We start from the raw sequence: 9,355 nt of genomic DNA, 5'->3' as shown, positions 1-9,355 counted from the left end.
GGATACTTCAATGTATTACTAAATAGGATGTAAGTCATTGCATCAGAATGACTTTCCTGTGAACACTGCACTTTACATTTAGAAATGCGTCACATTTTCAAGCAATGTGCTGTTTGTTTCAAGACATATAAGATGAGGCAATAACAGCACCCATGACAGGACAGGACTGGCTGCAATTTTCTGTTTTCAAAAGACACGAAGTCACCCTGAATAATCAGATTGCAATGTAAGGGCAAGATTTAATATAAACGAGGCAGTTTTGAAATGACATTTAGAAATATAAAGTATAAAATTATCCCTGAAGATCTTTGATATCGCTTTACATTTCATGTTAAGGACACAGCAAACCTTGACCTATCATAACACCAGGAGCTCTTGTATCTCTGTGCACTTACAATAGAAGTAAGCTGCATTCTGGGCTTTGAGGAGAAAGGAGGTTGTAATTTAAAGCACTGGTCACTGGAGCTGTCTGGGTGGATTGCTGCCATGGGAGCTGCTTGCTGGCCTAGTTCCACTCAAAATCCCCCTCTCTGCTGCCCTTACTCATTCTTAATAGCTTCCTTTCACAGGTACCTTGGGCCAGGGACTAATGAAAGCTTTTCTGCAGTTTATATAAAACCACATCCTTCATCTTGTTTTTCTGCGTAAATTTGAATAAGGTTGTGTAAATGATGTAAAATGACAGAAGACTTTGCTATGAGCAGCAATCCCTCGGTGATGAATTACTCACATGGTGTGAACATCTCATTTCCCCTCAGTGAACACAGGGTCAGCACTTTGTGCCCATTTGAAGATATGGGTCATGTTATTACCACATCCACAGAGGCCCTGAAGGAATAGCGCAACACATGAGGCCTTCCTAAATGGAGAAATGGGCCAATGGTGTCCTCCTTTCCTCCATTAGTTACCATGCAGTCCTCCAGTTAACTTCCTTAACTTCTCAGAGGGCCCCCCCCTCTATGCTTGCTGTAAGAACATAGGCATGAAGCAAATGAGTCTGAGTCCTGCAACTAGGCATTTGAACTTTCTCTGAAGACAGTTGCAGGACTGAATTGCCTAACCCTGTCTGCCCAAGTCAGGGCTGGAATGTGCCAGACCCAGGCCTTCAAAGAGCCTGCATTCAATCCAGAGAGCTCCCCTGGAGTACTCCCACTGTTCTGCTGACCTTGATTTGATGAGGCAGATGAGGCCAGAGGCAACAGGTAGGAGAGATGTGGAAAATGGCTGAGTTAAATTCACCTGTTAAATTGCCTGTAGCAATTATGAAATTTGGTTGGGATCAAGATTCCCGTCCTTGTCAGTTGTATTCAGATGTTAGACCGCCCCTGCCAAGTGCTCCTCCCCACATTATGGCAATGTTTTCAGTAACAACAAGCACTCCATCAAAGACTCAAATGTTGCAATGAACATGTTGTACCATAACAAGTATTGAAGAAATACGATAACTCTATTTTATTATTTTACTCATGTAATTTGAATATGCTCTGTCTTTGCCTTATGGACTGATTAAATGTAAAGGCCTATCAATTAATTTTACTTGTATTTGCTCCAAGTGAGAAATGTCTAATGATTTTTTTAAAGCACTTGATACTGTAGCACGTTCTTTTTTTTTGATTGTTGTATTGCACATTACCTCTATTAAGTAAATCCATGTTTTTTTAAACCCTTTTTCAGTTGTCTATGATTTTCAACAACTTGACTCCAGCAGATGTCTTCAAAAACAACCACCCTTGTGCCTGTTTTTATGCTGTAGATTTCGAAATAGGATGTATGTGGAATGGATATATTTTACCTTTTATGGACTGTTAGTGCTGCTCAGAGTAAACTGATATGCCATCAAATACTGCGACTTCATGTGAGTTCCTAAAGCTCCAAGCGACCTTCTGCATAGCCAATCAGGACTGCTTTTACTTAGGACATGGCATTTAAAGCAGGGCTGACACTCATCATCTCAATGAATTAACCATTGGCTAATCTGTTCTCAGTTCAGTAACCTATCTCTTTTTTAGCCAAACGGTGAGGTACATTAGGTACAAGGTGCTTTAGGGGGTTTCCTATGGATGTGTGTTTAGATATAGATAATTATATAGATAATTTTCTCCTTATCCCATACTGTCCACCTATCCACCACTCTTAACCTTATTCAATGCCCACCATGCTCATCTCTGCCTGGGTAAGCACACTCCCAATAAAAAAACTGTGATTCAAGTGCTATAACAAGCATTTCTTCCCAGTCTGAGCTGGTGCTCAGAGACCGCAGTACAAATAAGAAGCTCTTTCAGCATAAAGTGAGCCAATGCTGCCCTAATTTTTCCACTAAAGCTTCAAGTTTGTCAATGCTCAGCAAAGGATTTCTGACATGTTGATCGGGGGAGATTCACATGCCGGATTTTCGTTAAGCCCATCTGGAGGAACAGGCAGACTGAATCAGATGGCTTTCCCCTGAGTGTGTGGGTAGGGCACCTCACCAGTGTCACAGAGTAAAGCCACACACAAATACAAAGTGCAGGTACTGTACAGCTGGAATATGAAACAAACAGTTTTAACAAACATTCATGGGATAGGAATGGGTGTCAAGAAGGTGGAGGTCTTGCATTGACCCGCACTACAAAGACAGGAATGAGTTTGCTTTTTTGCTTTTTATGTTTATAATATTAATGGACACAGTGGATTTGAGGAGGAGGCCTCTACTGTGTCTCAAAAAAGAAATGTGTAGCTCCAGGCCATGGTTTCAGGATGTCCACTGTCAATAGAAAAGTCTCAGTATCAGCCTCTGTAGTTGTTAATGGACTATAGTACAAAAAGGGGCATTGTTTGTAGGCCTCCTGACAGTACCAACAATACTGCCACTGCCATTATATTTGTTGAGATTGACAATGAGCTGAATGCATCTCACCATAAATATCACTGGGATCACTGGGTGGCACTGCTACAAGTAAATAAATCATTTACTGTAGCTACAGATGTCATAACAACCTTCTTATTTATTTCAAGGAGTGACTTCACCTCATCTCACAATCATTCCACAGGTTTTACTGTATCTTACCAGGCCACAGCAGCATGCAGTCATGAGTCTGGATGGAGAGGCGTTTTTCTAAACAGTATTTATAAGCGAAGTTATTGCTTCTAGTGGATGAGTTCATTATGCCTCATGGCTCCACTGTCATTAACCTTTCCCAACTGTGCATAAGATTAACTCACATCCAAGGATGTAAGCAGATTAGCTTGGATTGCTGGAAGAAAAAACATGAGCCCCCATACACTCACTCTGACTCATCTTCCCACCTCATTCCTTATGATATTTGACTGTATGTGTTACAGAGTCTCTTGAGTACCTGGCAGATAACTGACACATCAAAGTAGCAATGAGCGAAGCCTACCTCAGCAGACAACATCTCACAATATTGTGGCAGACCCTGGCAGACTCTGCTACTCTCTATTAGTATTTTACCTCCATTCAGAACATTCAGTCTCCACTTTGTGTTCTCTGGTGTCAATAAGAGTTCAGTGAAACTCCTTCTTTGCAGTTCGCTGGGACTTATTCTAAAAGAAAAACAGAACACCAACGAAGACTGATTTGTCACTTTCTGCACAGACTTTTTTATGGGGACTGTAAACTCAGTATGTCAGTTGTATAGTGTGGGCTGCAGGCATAATGTGCATAATAACCATAAACCCACTGCTATTCCTATGGGCAGAACAGTATGGCAGTTTTATCAAATGCCCTAAGTATTGGATCTACTTTTGAATTGGGAGGACAGGATGTCAGTCCAATGCTAGCAGGGGTCTTTTAAAATTGCTCACTTTTTTGAAATATGATCTGAGACCACACAGAGGTAAGATTCAGAAAGGCAGACTGCAAATTCGCATATTATTCGTCTGCATTTTTGGAATGTGAAAGAGAATGTGCACAAATGTTAAAGCCACGTATTTGCATTGGTTCAAACTTGCAATGCGCAGATGATATACTTTAAACTTTGTTTAGTTTTTTTGACCCCGACCACGTACCTCCCGCATCCAAAGAAATAATATACTGTTTTCATTAAAAACCGCTTATCCTCTTTTCTATAGGTTTTTTTCGTGTTGGAGAAAAATGTGGTTTGCATTTCTCTGCACATGTTGTGAAAATCATAAAACACAGACTACCGTGGGTTTGTTTTAAGCAAGCGCGCTGCCGTGTTTGTTTCAGATTTACGACGGTGGGTTTAAAGTGTGCGTGCAATGGTTCTCCTGTTAACACCAAATTATTTGGTTCTGTTAAACTGTGGGGTTGTTATTAAGAGACAACCTACAGCACGAAGCTCTGAAGAGCACAGAGCATACTGGCAAGGGCTCTTTGTAGAGGCATTAAGGAATAGCTTGCCTCTTTCACACAGAGATTTCATTCAAATGGTGAAATTCTCCTGGAAAGGCAGATGAACCACTCCCTTGATCTCATGTGGGGACAAATACTAAACAGTGTACTCCATTTATGAGAGCTTTGATGGCACAGAGAATCCTTGGGACCTTTTAAGAATCAGTTTAATGATTTTGATTAAACACCGAGTCAAAGACTAGAGCTTCACATGGTCCTATTGTACAGCCATTGTTTGAAGTACTAGAGTGGTTAACATTACATATTTGGATGTACCCGCTGTCACAGACTCATCATCCGGCTAGTCCCCCTTGGTCCCATCCCTCTTATTGCTTCTCATCACCATAGTTGATCTCTGTCTAAAGGGGAACCACATTGATCCCATTAAAATACCTGCTTTATGTGTCATGCCACTGTCTGTCGCTGATTCGTTATAGTCCTGGCTGGTTGTACAGCTTCATCTTGGATGAAGCTTCTGGAATCCCAGTTAAAGGATCTCTATGATGCTGTGAATAGAAAATGGAAGATGGACCTGAAGAGAATGAGAAGGCCATTGCCCATCAGCTTCAGAAGTGGCCTTCAGAAATGAATGGCTGCTATTCATGCCTAAATATGATTTCTGATTTCTGGAAAGGTTTGAAAGTCTAGTGGACCAAGGTGTGCCTGCGGTGGACTAAGATTTGTCCTGAAACGTCCTGAATGGGGGCTCAGGGGAGGCAGGGTAAAGAAATGCCGCAATGCCGCTGCGTTTCTCTTTGACTAAAGAATGCGTATCAGACTTTAAGAATATGTGTTCTAGGACATTCTTCTAGCAAATACCAAATGCATCTGGATTGTACTTATGCAATGTGACCCTCTTTGAACAATGAGTGCCACAGTCGATCCTGAAGATTAGGAAGTGAGAACAGAGTTGGGGAATGTTCACTGTTCCCTCTGAACTCATTACTTCATACCAGGTAGCTGAATACCTACTGTATAAATGGTCCTGTATAATGTTTTTTTACATGTCATGCATATCTGTTTTCATGATAACTTCTGGCCAAAATTGGATTATTAACCCTAACATTTTTACCATCTGACATTTTGGCTACTTTCTTGATAATTACATGAACGAAGGATGAACACAGTTCTTGTGTCCCTATATGAAAAGTTTTACTGTGATGTAATTTACGAGTGAACCATTTACCATTTATACGCAGAACTGGAATTACCCACTATTATGGCCATCAGCTAAGACAGGACTAAATAAAGAATGAAGACCAATTGGAACTTGTGAATTTACTGGGTAAATGAAAAAAAGGTTAACCAAATAATTAGAAGAGGGGGTGGTGCAAGGCTTGGGAAAACCTTATTTAAGTGGCTTAGAGGCCAACTTTTTGACACTCAACTAAAATAAATTAAACTTTGGTTTTTAAAGACTTTTTAGATGCCCTGGATTTTACAACACTGTTCCCGCAGAGGTCTGCAGACGCAAAAACAAGCCTCTCTTGAGACCCGCTGTTGACTCAAGAGAAGGTGTAAAAATGTATGTTGCAATATTTACCTATTTTCTCCCTGGTCTGTTTTAATAATTCATTGTTTTATAGATTTTATGACATGTCAGTGTAAGTTACTGAAGAACTACCTTTCCCATCTAGTAATGTAATATCACCAAAGGAAGAATTCAAAATTAGAATAATTGAATTATACAGGGGATGAGAGTCAATCTAACTGTAATTCAGCATGTGGTGGTCATATTTCATTTTGTTACATAACACTGCAAGCTCACTGTTAGCTGGAATTAAACAAAGATGTTAAATGATAGGAACAAGAAAACACAAAAGTTGCTCAAAGTTAGGGACAAAACATATTGTAACTGAAAGTTTGATGAATGTGAGCACGTAAGTCTGATGAATGTGAGCACTGACGGCCTGAATAAACCTTGTATCCATGTATCATTCAACATTCTATCTACCATGATACAAAAAGTCTATAGGATGCTTATTTCAGAAAGCAAACCAGCAAAATACTCTACCTGAGCTTATAGGAGTGTTTATCACTGGAACACACTTTTCTCATTGTTAGAAGCTTCCCTTTTTATTGCATTGCACCCAAACTGATGTATTCCATTAGGAATGCAAGCAATATGCAGAAGTGAAAATTTTAAACTGGGCATATGATCTGAAAGGAGTTATTTTCTCTCTTCTCTTTTTTCCTGGATTGCGATCAGTAATTGCAATAAATTTGACTTGCATGAAGTCAAAAACACTAAAACGTGAACAGCTGGTGACACATTCTAAAACTTTTCAGTTATTTTCACTGGGATAGCCGGCCAAACCAACACAGGCTTTCTAAAGGGCAGGACTGGGATTGTTGACTGTTAACAAGGTTGAAGGAAAGCCATGTGAATGAAACACATATGGGATTGCTCAGTCTATAGCTCTAACAAGTTTTATACATGCTAACTGGTTGGTGAATGGGCGGGGGCTTTCCTTGTTTATAATTGTGCCCATCAACCGCAATCCATGTTGAAGAGGTGTTTAGGTTAGGATATTGGACCTGAATTCCCAATACTCTTACTGCGACATGAATTACATCATTAAAAATGTCCTGGAATTATGGGATAATGGAAAAGAGGTTATTTTATCCACTTGCAGGTGACTTGAACTTTTTATTAGATTCTAGTTCAGAAAAATGAATTACAGGAGTCCTGTGTATAAGGGGTGTTACTTAGGCATGCGTGTGCATTCCGTATGCACGCACACACACTGCAAGAATGTTAAAATGCTAGGTTTTAGCCTAAAATAACCGTGTAATGTTTGTTAATAAGCTACATTTACATTTACATTTTAGTCATTTGGCAGACGCTTTTAATCCAAAGCGACTTACAAGTGCATAGGTTCTACCATAAGTCAGAGCATCACATCCAGAAACTAGCAAAATACACAGGAAAGCTACAGTATTAATGTGCAATGTTTCACTTCACAACACACACAAGGAGACAAGAAAAGGTGAAATCAAGAAAAGGTAAACGGATACACAATACAGCAATAATGGAAGTACATACTTCTTAAGTTGAAGAAAAGGGTGACAGCATAGTCTCTTCAATCTTTTCAACAACATGCTAAATTGTACATACTTCTTGATGGATTGAGTCATTGATCAAAGTTTCCATTTATCCAGCTGGGTTTAGAAGAAATTCACTCTCTCTAAACTGGAGCCCATTAGGGCAGGCAGTGCAAGGCACAGGGCAAGGTGTTGAGTAGGATGTGGGCGCTTCATAGCGGGGGTATGGATTCAAGGGATCGCTCCAACTCAGGAATGTGACCTCTGCCTTGATGCATTTCAAATGCTGCTCTGTAGCTCAGGTTCAGCAAGGGATTTTTTTTTCTCCATTGCCATAATGAGTTGCCTGCATACTACAGTCTGACGGCTGCTGTGAAGCAATGCACTCATCTTTTTATCTGCAGATGTGTCATCTCTGTAGATACACAGATTCAGAGGAATTACAGTGAGCTTTGTTCTTAACTGCATGATTAAGCATGTGTTGTCTTTTAATTTCCTGCATGACATTTTGAGTTTACTTTCTGCTGAAATGTATAAAAATGTGCAAACAAAATTCAACAGCCAGGTTGCTCAATACTAAGTAATGTACATTATCCTCAAATGCTTTTTTATGCATTAATAAATACAAATTCATCATACAAATTACTATATGAACACACTCTAAACTATAGGTACCTCTCAAGAGACAGCAAACATTATGGAGTACAACAATATTTTCAGTACTTTCCACAACTCAGACTAAATTAAATGCCTTGTAACACAAAAGGTCTTTGTTCTATATTCTCCAATAAATTCTGAGACTGACAGATCTGTCATTTGTACAATATGAAATAAGAACACTATGTGCTCCCCCACAAATCCCCCTCCATTGTAAAGTAAAACACATATGTAGTTCCTTAAGGTGTGATAACTCAGCTTGTTCGATTATTTACATTGAAAACAGAGTGGTTTTATAGGCTTAGGAAAGTGCTCACCAATCATAGTGAACAAACACAATGTTTAACCCTGCCCGATGAAGACACGGCAGGAACCCTGTATCCACGTCGGGCTACACACTCCTTCCCATACACAGCAACGAGTGTCCAGAAAATTTATGATAATAACGCGGGGAAAAGCCAGAGGGCTAAAGGGCAAGAATTCTATGGTGTGGAAGTCTTATGGCCCAAGATACTCTTACAATAACAACAGAGTGTTGGGTTAGCAGTTAATTAGAGGCAGACGCGCCACAGGGACATGACTCTCCGGTGGGCGTGCAGACACTCGTGTTTCCTCTGAGCGGAGGAGCCAGCACTACTCACAGCGCAGTCCACAGCTGCTGCTGTCCGAAGGGACGGGGAGAGCCCATGCTACTTTATTCATATCTAATAACAATATCTAGTAGTGTCTGGCAAGTGTTACTCTGGCATTTTAGGCAATGCATGCAGGTGGTTAGAAAAGCTGATTGGATTGAAAATGACATGCAGCTTACAGGTACAATTCTTACCGACATGATAATTTTTCACATTACAGGAAGAGACATCACTTTTGTATGTGTAACTGTTAGGAAGTATTGCATGTACCCTCATGATGGTGATCCTCATGGCTTTTAGCTTTTTTATTACCTCTTAAAGTCACAGGTTTAAGAGGTCACAGAGCAGGCTGGTTGTTCCATCACTTCCAGGAAACAAAGTAATTGAACAGTAAACCATTTTGATCGTTTGACGACCTTCGTCTTTGATGCTTTGATGATCCTCACTTTAATTTGCTCGGCAGACATTTTTATTTATGGTGAATTGCCATGTTTGAAATTTAACATCTTGCGATACACGCTTGGAATATTTACGTGAAGACATCACAACATCACAGGTCCAAAAGCAGTGTCCCACCCAGGATTTGAGACAGATTTCTTATCACACCACACCATTCCTGTCCACCCTTTTTTGTTGCCAGGTTTTTAAAACAATTTTCACTCCCCTT

This window comes from Conger conger, chromosome 1, assembly GCF_963514075.1.
Source record: "Conger conger chromosome 1, fConCon1.1, whole genome shotgun sequence".
NCBI lineage: Eukaryota > Metazoa > Chordata > Actinopteri > Anguilliformes > Congridae > Conger > Conger conger.
The sequence above is the reverse complement of the archived record's forward strand: the minus strand, read 5'-3'. Positions refer to the sequence as shown.